This window comes from Oryctolagus cuniculus, chromosome 17, assembly GCF_051225735.1.
Source record: "Oryctolagus cuniculus isolate XC-2025 breed Fujian yellow rabbit chromosome 17, ASM5122573v1, whole genome shotgun sequence".
NCBI lineage: Eukaryota > Metazoa > Chordata > Mammalia > Lagomorpha > Leporidae > Oryctolagus > Oryctolagus cuniculus.
This window is the reverse complement of record NC_142883.1, coordinates 27,237,685-27,249,487: the sequence shown is the minus strand read 5'-3', so window position 1 is coordinate 27,249,487 and position 11,803 is coordinate 27,237,685.

The following is an 11,803-nucleotide window of genomic DNA, read 5'->3' as shown; positions in this document are numbered from 1 at the left end:
ATGGATGGAAGGAAGGAGGGAAGGAAGGGAGGGAGGGAGGAAGGGAGGGAGGAAAAAAATAGGTAGATAGATGATCTATCTCGTACTCTCTCCCTTCCAAATAATTTAATTAAATTCTTTTTAAAATGTTAAGTGATATACTATCTGACAGCTCCATATAGAAAACTGAATTGAGTGAAAGTTTATAGAACTATAGCAAGATATGGGAAGTTCTGGCAAGAAAATAGAAGGGATGGTTATTAATTTTATGAAAAACACAAGTTTGAGAAGGAAATAAAATAGTATATTCTTCACTCATAAATGAGCAGTATAAAACAGTACACAAAAAAAGCAGCAAATACGGATTTCCCTATAGTTGTGCAGTGTTCTAATTATATTGAGAGGAGAGGTGAGAGCAACCAGCGGTAGAGATTTAAGATTTTCATCTCCCCATAGAAAACACGTCTGAGTGATTAATCAAGAGACAGCTGTGTAGTCATATTATTTAGAAACAGAGATAAATATTGGAAGAAAAGAAACTAAGAGCTCAGAGTGACTGCTTCTGCAGAGATGGAGTGCTGAGAAGCTGGGGACATTTGTTTAAGTAGTTTTAAAATAAGTATTCCAGCACTACTTGATTTTTTAAAATTGTGAGCATGTACTTCTTTCACAAAAATAAAAACACTCTTTTTAAAAGGAAGACTTCTTGGTAGGCTCTTTTTCTTCCATCTAGTCATTTCTTTAATTATAATAATAAATCTGTGTAAGATGACGGGAGCCTAAGGCATTAATGATGGGTGAAAGGCATTATCTCCATTTCAAAGTCATTGTTGGAGCACAGAACAGACCCAACAGTCTGAACCATGAATACCAAAGAGATTTTTTTTCATAGTTTCTGGCATCCAGAGCTGTATGAATAGCCTTCCTGAGTATGGGAAAGTTTCCACCAGAGAACTGCTGCCTCCCCCAGGTAGGAGTCCGAACCTCACCTTCACAGTCTTGATGGCCAGGGTGCAGGCTGGAGAGTCCACATGGAAGCAAGTGATGTGAGCAAGCAGGCGTCACCTGTGGCACCAGAGCAGTGAGGCACGCAGGATTCTCGCCATCTCTCCAAGGCAGCGATGGCCATGCCCTTCTGGTCAATGTGCCAGGCCAGCACCCCAGCACGAGCCACAAGTTGTGGCCCTTGGGGAAGGGAGCAGTCAGCCCAGGAAGCTGAGCTTTGTTTCTGGCTGTGTTGCTCAAAGCCTAATGAGCTGACCCCTCCCAAGCATCTTCAAGCTGCCAGGGGTCCTCTAATGAGCTCCTTTTCTGCTTCAGTTAGGCAAGGTAGGGTTTGTTCTTGAGTGATTGAGTGACTAGAGCAGCCTATCCTGGAGTGAAGATGTATGATGAGAGAATGCTCAAGAATTCTGGACTCTCAGGGTCTAGAGGAAAATTCCCTGCAGCAACCGGAGCAGGAGGAGAAAGAAGCAGCAGGTGGACACGCAGCTCAGAAAGCCAGGCTAATGAGCACTTGAAGAGGCATTGGAGAGTATCCCTGAACTCCCTGTGATAACTTCCAGGACGGGCTGGAATTGACAAAACAGACAAGAGCAGAGCCAGAGGAGAGCCAACATGTGTGGTTCTATTACTGCTGCTGTGAGCCTGGTTTTACCCACACATTGGTGTCTGGGCAGCTCAGTCTACAGTAATCAAAAACCTGGTGGGAAATCAGTGCCACGTTTGGGTGGCCTTGGCATTGCTCTCTTCTGCTCAAACCTCCCCATCTCACTCAGGGTGCCTCTGACTGTGAACTCTCTGGCCACATGACTCACTCCCTCCTCTCCTTATGCCCCAGCCCCTGCCCCTGCTGTTCTTCAAACATCCTGGACACACTCCCGCCCTGGGGCCTCTGCACAGCACAGCCCACTCCCGGGAAGACCTTTTCTCAGGCAGCCACATAGCTCACCACCACTTTTCCTCAACGGGCTTCCACAAGGCCCGCCTTGACCCCATGCCCATTCTAAAGTCCACTCCTCCCTACCCACCCCAGACCCCTACCCTACTGTATTTTGCTCCGTTACATTCAGTGCCAACTCGCTTGCTATAAAATTTACTTACTGATTCAGCTCATTAACTGTCTCCCTTGACTAGATTGAGGGTATGGGACCTCACAGGAAGTGATTTTCACATCTATGTCAACCAACCTCCCAGGAAGTGAAGTGCAGTTAGCAGCTCCATATGCCTAAACCTAGCTGGAATTAAAAAAAAAAAAAAAGTCAAACTCCACGGACTGAGGACAATACAGCTTGATTTCACCAGAGCTAAGTCTAGAGGAGAATCAGTAAGGCAAAAGCCAACAAGGTCGCTAACTGACAGGCTTCCACTGCAGTGAGCACACAGCAGAGGAAATGCCATCTCTGCTCGCAGGAGGCCCCCAAACCCACCCAACAGCCAGGAAGATCAGAGTCCATTGTTCTCCATATCTGAGATCTCTGATAGAGTAAAGCAAACTCCTAAACACACACGTGCGCATGTGTGCACAGGCACACTCCTTTCAGTAAATAGCAATTCCCCTCTCCCCTAAATTCACAGAGCCAATTCTATACCAAGCCTCAGCTACCACTAATATCCAAACACAGGAATGAATTGAGAATGGATTCTGCTCGCAGTGCAGAATTCCACCCACATTTCCATTCCCGGCCGTGTCCATCCCAGGAAACGAAAGTGCAGCCGAGCTGCCAGGGGCTTGGTCCGTGCTCCTGAGAATTCTGATGAACAGCTGGGTCGCCTCTCCCCACTGTGTGCTCCCACGTGGCCCCTCCCCTGCCTGGGCCAGTGCCAATGCAACCGCAAAGCACAAGCTCCTAGAGGGCCTCCCCCTGCCAGGCAAGCTGGGGTCTCGCCCAGCCCAGATGTTGGAGCACGCGGAGGCAGTGCAAAGGCAAGGCTGGCCCACGTGGTGAAACGCTGCCCCACAGTCACGTGGGAAGCTGCGCTGTCTTGGTCAGCTTGGGTGGCCACAACAAATTCCACCTGCTGAGTGGCTCACAAGCAGCAGAAATTTATTTCTCACAGCTCAGGAGGCTGGGAAGTCCAGGATCAAGACCCCAGCAAATTCAGAGTCTGCTGGGGGCTTCCTGCTCAGGGGTCGCCATATTCTCACTGCTCCCTCATCAGGCAGAAGGGCTGAGGATGCTCCCTGCAGCTTCTTGTATGAGGTCACAAACCCTAATCTTAAGGGCTCAGCCATCATGACCCAAAGCCCTCCCCCAACACCACCATGCTCAGGGTGAGGTTTCAACCCATGAATTTGGCAGGGACACAACATTCAGACCACGGCACGTGCCGAAACCAAGAGTACCCAGAAGCAAGGACACTTGTGAATCATCAGGTCTTGGGAGGCAGACAGAGAGGTCCAAGCAGAACCAGAGAGGGATCTCTAACTAGAGAGGTCTCTACCCAAACACAGGCCAGTAGCATCAGGCAGACTGAGAAGACAGTGCCGAGGGTGGTCTGCCCAATGCCAGGGCACAGGAGAGGAGAACACCTGCAGAAGCCCTGGTCTCACTCTGGAGGAGGAAAGCGGCCCTGAGCTTCACCAAACTCTTGGGCAGAGTCACTGAAGAGGCAGCCAGCACCGTTGTCACTGGCATTGACTGAAGCTAAAGCCCTTCTAGGCCACAGCAAAGTGGCGGAGAGCACCAGCTTGGAATGCAGGACAGCAAGGGTTCAGAAAATGATTTGTTGCCAGCATCGTGGGTGGTGGGCAGCCATTATGCTTTGCAAGTTAAGCCACAGCTTCAGGTGCCCTCATCCCGAACTGGAAGCACTTGGCTCAAGTCCCAGACACCCAGCTTCTGACCCAGCCCTCCACTAACGTGCCTGGGAGGCAGCAAGTGACGGCCCAAGTACTTGAGGCCCTGTCACCCACACGGAAGACCCAGATAGAGTTCCTGGCTCCTGGCTTTGGCCTGGCCCACCTCCCCAGCTATTGTGGACATTAGAAGATCTCTCTTGATCTCTCTCTCACACACACACACAAATCTGTCACTTTCAAATAAATAAGTCAATCTTTTTTTAAAAAAAAATGCTTAAGATCTGGCATTCAGCATAGCAGCTACGAGGCCGGTTGGGGATGAATCCCATGTTGGAGTGCCTGGGTTTGAGTCCCAGCTTCACTCCCAGTTCTAGCTTCCTGCTAATGCAGACCCTGGGAGGCAACAGGTGATTGCTCAAGTAATTGGGTTTCTGCCACCCATTTGAAAGCCCTAAATTAAGTTCCTGGTGCCTACCTCTGGCCCCAGATAGCCCCAGCCATTGTAGACATTTGGAGAGTGACCCAGTGGATGGAAAATCAATCAATCTCTCTCTCTCTCTCTCTCTCTCTCTGCCTTTCAAAGAAACAGAATGTGTTTTTTAACAAATGATTTTAGGTAAGCCAAAAACACTTTTTTTAATATACTGAGGGATGGTTTTTAAAGGATCTTCTTGTGATGTAAACAATTTTTAGCTGTGGCATAATTTCACATCTCTGGTTGTTTTAATTCCTTCAAAAGAGTCCAACAGGGGTCGGTACTGTGACAGAGCAAGTAAAACCACTGTCTGCAGTGCCAGCATCCCATGTAAGTGCCAGTTCAAGTCCCGGCTGCCCCATGTCAGTCCAGCTCCTTGCTAATGTACCTGAAAAAAAAAAAAAAACAGTAGAAGATGGCCCAAGTACTTGGGCCCAAGTGGGAGACCTGGAGGAAGCTCCTGGCTTCAAATCAGCCCAGTGCCAGCCACTGAGGCCATTTAGGGAATGAAACAGCAGATGGAAGATTTTCCTGTCTTTCCCTCTCTCTGACTTTCAAATAACAAATAAATAAATCTTTTTTTAAAAAGAGTCCAACAAGTGTACAAATAGAAAGTATTCCTCCTAGTGTTCATTACATGCTGCCTGCTGTTGCAGGGCATATGAAAAAAGTAGGCCTTCCAGACAGGAAGAGGGGGAAGAAAACCTCATGAAGAATTCCACATGGGGAAGGGGCCCTCTCATTGGGTCCTCATGGGGATTAGAATCTTGACCAATTGTCTCGGCTTCCCCCAGTGTGATTATCCTAGCCCCCAACAATACCCAAAAAGATTTTTTTCTTATATTTTTCATTGTCAAATAATAATAGCATCTATTCACAGGGTACAAGGTGATGTTTTGATACACGCGTGCATTGTGGAGTGATTAAATCACATAATATTAATGTACCCATTGCCTCATCTACTTCTCTTGGTGTGAGGCAAGCATCTGTCAGCAGTTTTGAGATATACAGTGCATTATAGTTAGCTATAGTCTCCTTGCCGTGCAACAGATCACTAAAATGTATCCCTCCTATCAAGCTGAAACTTTGTATCCTGTGACCAGCTTTCTTTAACTTGAAACTTTCTGAGGGAGACACATCATTCCCCCTACTGCCTAAGTTCCTTCTCTATAGTCAGCATACCATCTGTGTTCTTCTGCTTGTCAACACACAACAAACAACAGAGATGTAGGGGCTTCTCACCCCAGTTTCCTGCACAGTACACAAAGCTGATCCTGTCAGAAGACTCCAGGGTGTTCTTATCCGTCCCGAATCCCTTTGTTGATCTTGCTCCTGGCAAATGCTGCTTTTTACTTATCCTCTGCATTTGCAGCCACTCGGCAACATGATTTTTAAGTACAGAAGACCTGTGTCATCTACAAGGCCTTTGGGAGTCAGCTTTCACAGTTTAGACCACGCTTGGATGGCACTGAAAGTCTGCAGCACGCACTGTTTTGCAGCTTCTTCGAAATATAAATTTCAATCCTGTACCCTGCACCATCAGTGGTCTGAGCCAAATCAGGGGCTTAGCTAGTGAATAAACCAGGGCCTGTGTTTCAACATGCTGCAGCCCCCTCTCCTTCCCATCATGTGCACCGTAACTTTTATGAGGGGACTCGAGTTTTGCTTCTGTGCGCAAAGTGGCTCCCAAAAGAAAATTAGCTGCCGGAGCTGATGACAAAAAAGATGAACTGAATACAGCTGAGAAAGCAATGATTCTTAGCAGAGAACAGAAATACTGGAGACACTCAGGGTGAGATGTCATGTTTGCAGCATCTACAGTCCGACAGAGTCTAGCATGGATTCTACACAAAAACAATAAAGGCAATTTGAAAAACTGCTTCAGGACATTTGGCAGCCAGAGTAAAATAAAAGTTGTTAATGAGTGAGCAATAACTCAGTTTTGTAAGAGTCTAAATTTTCCAGTGATACTCACAGGGAAAGCACGTATGCTATAATGGTAGGGACCCTAGTTGTGTTTGAGACACACCTTGCTAAGCCAAAATCATCTCAACCATCAGTTCTATTCAATCTTTAGGAACTGGCAGTAGCCGAAGGTTTACATCCCTCAGCCTGCTCTACCATGAGGTGGTCGTGTCTGATGAGCAGTCCTGTGCCTTCACACCAAAGACCCTGCTCACGTCACTCTTGAGTTCCTGCTACCCACATGGGAGATTTGGATTGAATTCCTGACTCTCAACATCAGTCCAGTCCAGTCCTGGTTTTGCAGGCATTTGGGGTTTGAATCAGAGGAAGGAGTGCTTGTTCATTCTCTGTGTGTGTGTTTGTGTGTGTGCATGCACACATGTGTGTGTGTCTCTCTCTCCTTTTCTTCTTCCTTCCCTCCTTCCTGAATTAAAAAGGAGCAGCATAATTCTTTATCTCCTTGAAAAGTACACTTCCCTATAACTTGGCCATCAGCCATTTGCACACATACACACGTATTATCATCCGGGGACGCAATAGTTTCCAGCTTGGTGAGCTTAAATTCAACTCTCAGAAACCTACCAGGCTACATGGGTTCTCCTGTCTCTTCACCATTTTCTCTCAAGTGGGGCTGAATTTTCATTGCCTCTACTGTGCGTGTGCTTCGCATATTTGACGCCCAAAGCAGACCATTTTAGAACACCCTCCCTCCTCTATATAACAAATAATTTCCAGTAATAACCATTAAATAAAACAGGCAACAGAAATAGGGAAATAAATATCATAATATGTTCTTCTATTTCATAAGAGTAAAATCACATCAGTAAAATTTTTAAATAAATGAAAATTAATATTACAGTACCAAATCTCTTAAATCTTTGTTCCCCAGGAGACACTGAGTCAAGAAATTACCTTGTTAAAGTCATAAGATAGGGACTGGTGCTATAGCATAGTAAGCTAAGCTTCTGCCTACAGCACAGCAGCCCATATGGGTGCCAGTTCGTGTCCCAGCTGCTCCACTTCCAATCCAGTTCCCTAATGTACCTGGGAAAACAGTAGAAGATGGCCCAAGTGCTTGGGCCCCTGCACCCATGTTGGAGACCCAGAAGAAGCTCTTGACTTCTGATTGGCCCAGCTCCAGCCATTGCAGTCATTTGGCAAGCAAACCAGAGATGGAAAACCCCTCTCTCTGTAATTCTACCTCTTAAATAAATAGATAAATCTTTTAAAAATCATAAGATAACTCTCTCTCGTCGTAGACTTAATTCAGTTATAGGAAGATGTTTAGGCCTTCACATCCTATTTATCCCACCTAGCTGTCTTGATTTCAGCCAAAGCATCAAAATATGTTTGTAACCATTTCGGCAAGCACGTGCCCAAGATTTCCACAAGGCAAACACAGATCCAGCCTGCTTTTTGGCCACATTAGTTCAGATTCATGTCTGAGTCTCTAGTTACCACAGATGATTTCTGAGAAACATATAATGGCTTATAAAATGTCCCTGTAATATGCTGGTCATTTTCTTGGCTGTTTCAACTCTTCTGAAATATGCCCATGCATAGAATGTGCTCCTCAAGTCAGAAAACCCATGCACAGCAATGTTTATGAGGCACATAAGCCTCTTGGTCCATCTCTCTATCTGGGTCTTTCACATCATGTGTTTTATACAACTGCTGATGCCTCCATTTCATGTGTCTTATATTCCTGGTCAGTAAAACTAGTCTCCTTCCAGTCCACATATGCAATGAAAAATATTCACTGAATCCCTTTTTTTTTTTTTTTTTTTTTTTTTTTTTTTTTTTTGACAGGCAGAGTTAGACAGTGAGACAGAGAGAGACAGAGAGAAAGGTCTTCCTTTTTCCATTGGTTCACCCCCCAAAATGGCCACTACAGCTGGCACGCTGCAGCCGGCGCACTGCGCCAATCCGAAGCCAGGAGCCAGGTGCCTCCTCCAGGTTTCCCATGAGAGTGCAGGGCCCAAGCACTTGGGCCATCCTCCACTGCACTCCCAGGCCACAGCAGAGAGCTGGACAGGAAGAAGAGCAACTGGGACAGAATCCGGCGCCTCGACCAGGACTAGAACCCGGGGTGCCGGCGCCACAGGCAGAGGATTAGCCTAGTGAGCCATGGTGCCAGCCCTGAATCCCTACTTTGTGCAAAATGAAACAGTAGTCCAGAGTCCTTGCTTTCAAAGAACTTCAGTAAGGATCCAGACAATAAGTAGTTCATTTCAAAATAGGGGTCTTTGGAGGAGTGTCGAGTGTCTGCCAGCTGACAGTACTTCTTCCCTCCCTGTACTTGCTAAGGATTCTCCCTAAGACCCAAAAAACTCCTTAACTGACATAAATTAAAACAGGGAAATGAATGGATGCCTGTGAGTTCTATGGCCTTCCTACTGTGAACTTGCTAATGTGTAAAATCTCCATTACAGTATTAGAAATACCAAGCGTCAGTCCCCAAAAGAGAAAGGAAATGCTGAAATGTTGTAATTGAGTGAAATCACTGTCAACACCACAGGCATAACAGCAGACAGGTTCCGTGCAGAAGCAGCAGTGGTCGTGTCTGCAGAGCCAGATGGTGGCCTGTCCTCCTTCTGCAGACAGCAGGAGCAAAATTCACTAAGGTGCTGCCCAGTTCCGCATGAACCTTGGAAGCCATTTGAGGAGATCTCACCCACAGACAGCTGAGAATGCCCTGCTGTCAAATTCTTATTCCTACTTAATGTTAGCAAAAGTAGAAAGTGAAGCCAGTGCTTCCAAAGCCTTGTGGTGAACATCTCAGAGGTCTGAACCATTTGTTCATGACCATATGTAGAGAATCTGCTAAAGAATTTGAGGACTGTAATGGAAAAAAGAGCACCCACTAAGTTTCAGCCAGAATGTTTGGCCAACACAGAAGGGCAGGATTTAGAAAGTTGCAAGAGAAAATAGTACTCAGAAGCATTAAGCCCTGGGTGCAAAGAATTTTAAATGTAGTAACTTTCAGGTAAGGGTGAGCTCTTCCTGGCTGAGTGAAGACTGGGAATCATTTTTGTCACTGCAGACATCTACCAAGTCAAGGCAGACAAGAGAAGATCAGTTTACCAAAGATGGAGGGACCTTGCAAGGGTAAGGGGAAAATCAGCCTAATGACCACGTGCTCTGTCACATGGCAGACACACTAGAATCTGGAGCAACGCCCAATGCCGAGCTGCTCTCTGTGCCACCCCATAGGATTTTTGCTTTGGAAGTGGTGGCAATGAGTTAGGGCTGAGTTAAAAAGAAGAGTCAAAAGCTGTGCTGGACTTGATGATTTGATCCCAAAATCAGGATATCTGAAGCCAGAGATGACTGAAGCAGGGAAAAAAGGATCAATCCTTGACATCACTGCCTAAGAAAGCAAAGAACAATCCCTTTCTTGGGGAAAATATTATCTGCCTCAGAGTCTACTAAATGTGACTCATAAGCAGGAGAAAAAGTAATTAACACAGTAGTTAACACAGTAAGTAGACCTTCAAATGACTGAAATGTTGGGAAAAGTGTACAATATTTTCAAACTAACAAGGATCCATATAGTCACCAAAGCAAAATATCAAAAAAAGAATTGAGTAAAAATAACCAAATGAAAAAGTACCTGAGTTGAAGAACTCATTGGGTGACTTAAGAACAGACTGGATGTATCAGAAGCAATGATTAATGAATACGAAGACAGGTTAGTAGAAATTATTCAAACCGTAAGCATAAAGGGGAAAAAAATGAATACAGGGTAACAAAGAACAAGACTAGGTGCCTCTGGGGCAATATCTGTTGTATAGATGGAGTCCCAGAAGAAAAGAAAAGAGAACATGTTTAAATATTTGACATGTTTGAAAACAGAATAGTGAAGAATTTTCCAAAATTCACTGATGCTAGCAACATACAGATTCAAGAAAATCTACAAACTCTGTGCAAAATAGGAGCAAAGCATATCATAGTCAAAATGTTGAAAAACAAGTGATAATAGGGGGGCAGATAGGATTAGATTGATCAGATTTCTGGGCTGGAGACCTAGCCTTCACCCTGCCCCCTGTGTGATCTCATGCCCCTACCTGGGCCCCTCTCTTGTTGTCCCATGCCTTCTGGCTAGCTTTCTGCCTCTGTTTTCCTGCCCACACTACACTCCTGTGGTTTCTCCTAACTGCACGCTTTGCTCCACATCACTCCCAGCTTACTCTCTGCCAGCTACGGACCCAACTTATGTTTCTAGACTTCCTTCTCCCCTAAATAAAGCCCTCACTTTCCTGTGTATTTCTCTCACTGAATAAATGCTAAAAACTTACTATGTCACCTGGTTTATTCAAGTTGATATTCAGAATTCTTATCTGAATAGACAGCAAGCACTCTTAAAAATATTAATCTTAAAATAATTAATAAAATTTTCAGTAGAGATCCCCAATTTCACAAGGATAGAGAGAAAAATCTGAAGAGCAATCACAAGGGGAAAAAAGATGGCATCTCAGAGAACAACAAAAACAACAAGTGATTTCTCATCAGAAACAGTGGCAACCAAAGGCACCTGGCAACCATCAGGGAGGAAATGCCATCTTAATAAGGCAAGAAGAGGCTGCTGTGGCCCAGGCACATGACTACAGAATTTTATTGGAAGGATAAAGCCACGGCCCCCACTGACTTTGAGCTGGCCTGGAGGGTTGGCAGCAGACAGATTGCCCACTTAGGCCCAGGAAACACTCCCCTCCCCTCCATCTATCATTGTGCCCAGACTCAACTAGTCAAGGTATAGCACCAAGCAACCCATACTGGTTAGGCAGCTGGCTCAGGAAATGCTACAGCTCTTTCCATGGATGGAGGATGCTTATGGAGCTGAGAATGGATCCTCTGCTCCCTGTACTTGTGAGAATTCCGTGACTGTGTGATAGGGGATGCGACAGGGTGCGGCTGGTTCTGTGGGCAATCACTGTGCTCGGCTTCAGAGGCTCAGGGTTCTGTGTTCACCCTGAGGAGCATGCAGATACTTTGTGCAGCTTGTGAGCTTCCATAGGTGAGGTGCCTGGGCACTGTAGGCTCACCCTGGCACTTGGGTCACCTTTGCAGACAGAGAGGGGCTCATGCTGTGATCATGCCAGCCAACAGGATCATACCCTGCCCCCTGCTGACAATGGAGGAGATCTACCATGTCTAACTTGAGTGTCACCCTGGACTCTTGCCCCACCCTCGAGCTCCCTGGCACCACCCAGCAGAGACCTCTGAATATTCGTGGAAGGAACAGATACTCCACTAAGCCAAAGAGGAATTTCTCAGAATAAATGATGACAGAGGAGAAGACCACTAACTATTTCCACAAATGCCTAAAAATAAATGTAAACATGAACAAGGAAGACATACGACTCCCCAAAAGGGCCAGCCCGGTGGCATAGTAGTTTGGGCCTCCACCTGCAGTGCCAGCATCCCATATGGGGATTCAAGAAAATCTACAAACTCTGTGCAAAATAGGAGCAAAGCATATCACAGTCAAAATGTTGCTGCTCTTCTTCTGATTGAGCTCTCTGCTGTGGCCTGGGAAAGCAGTGGATAATCTCCTAAGTCTTGGGCACCTGTATCTGCAT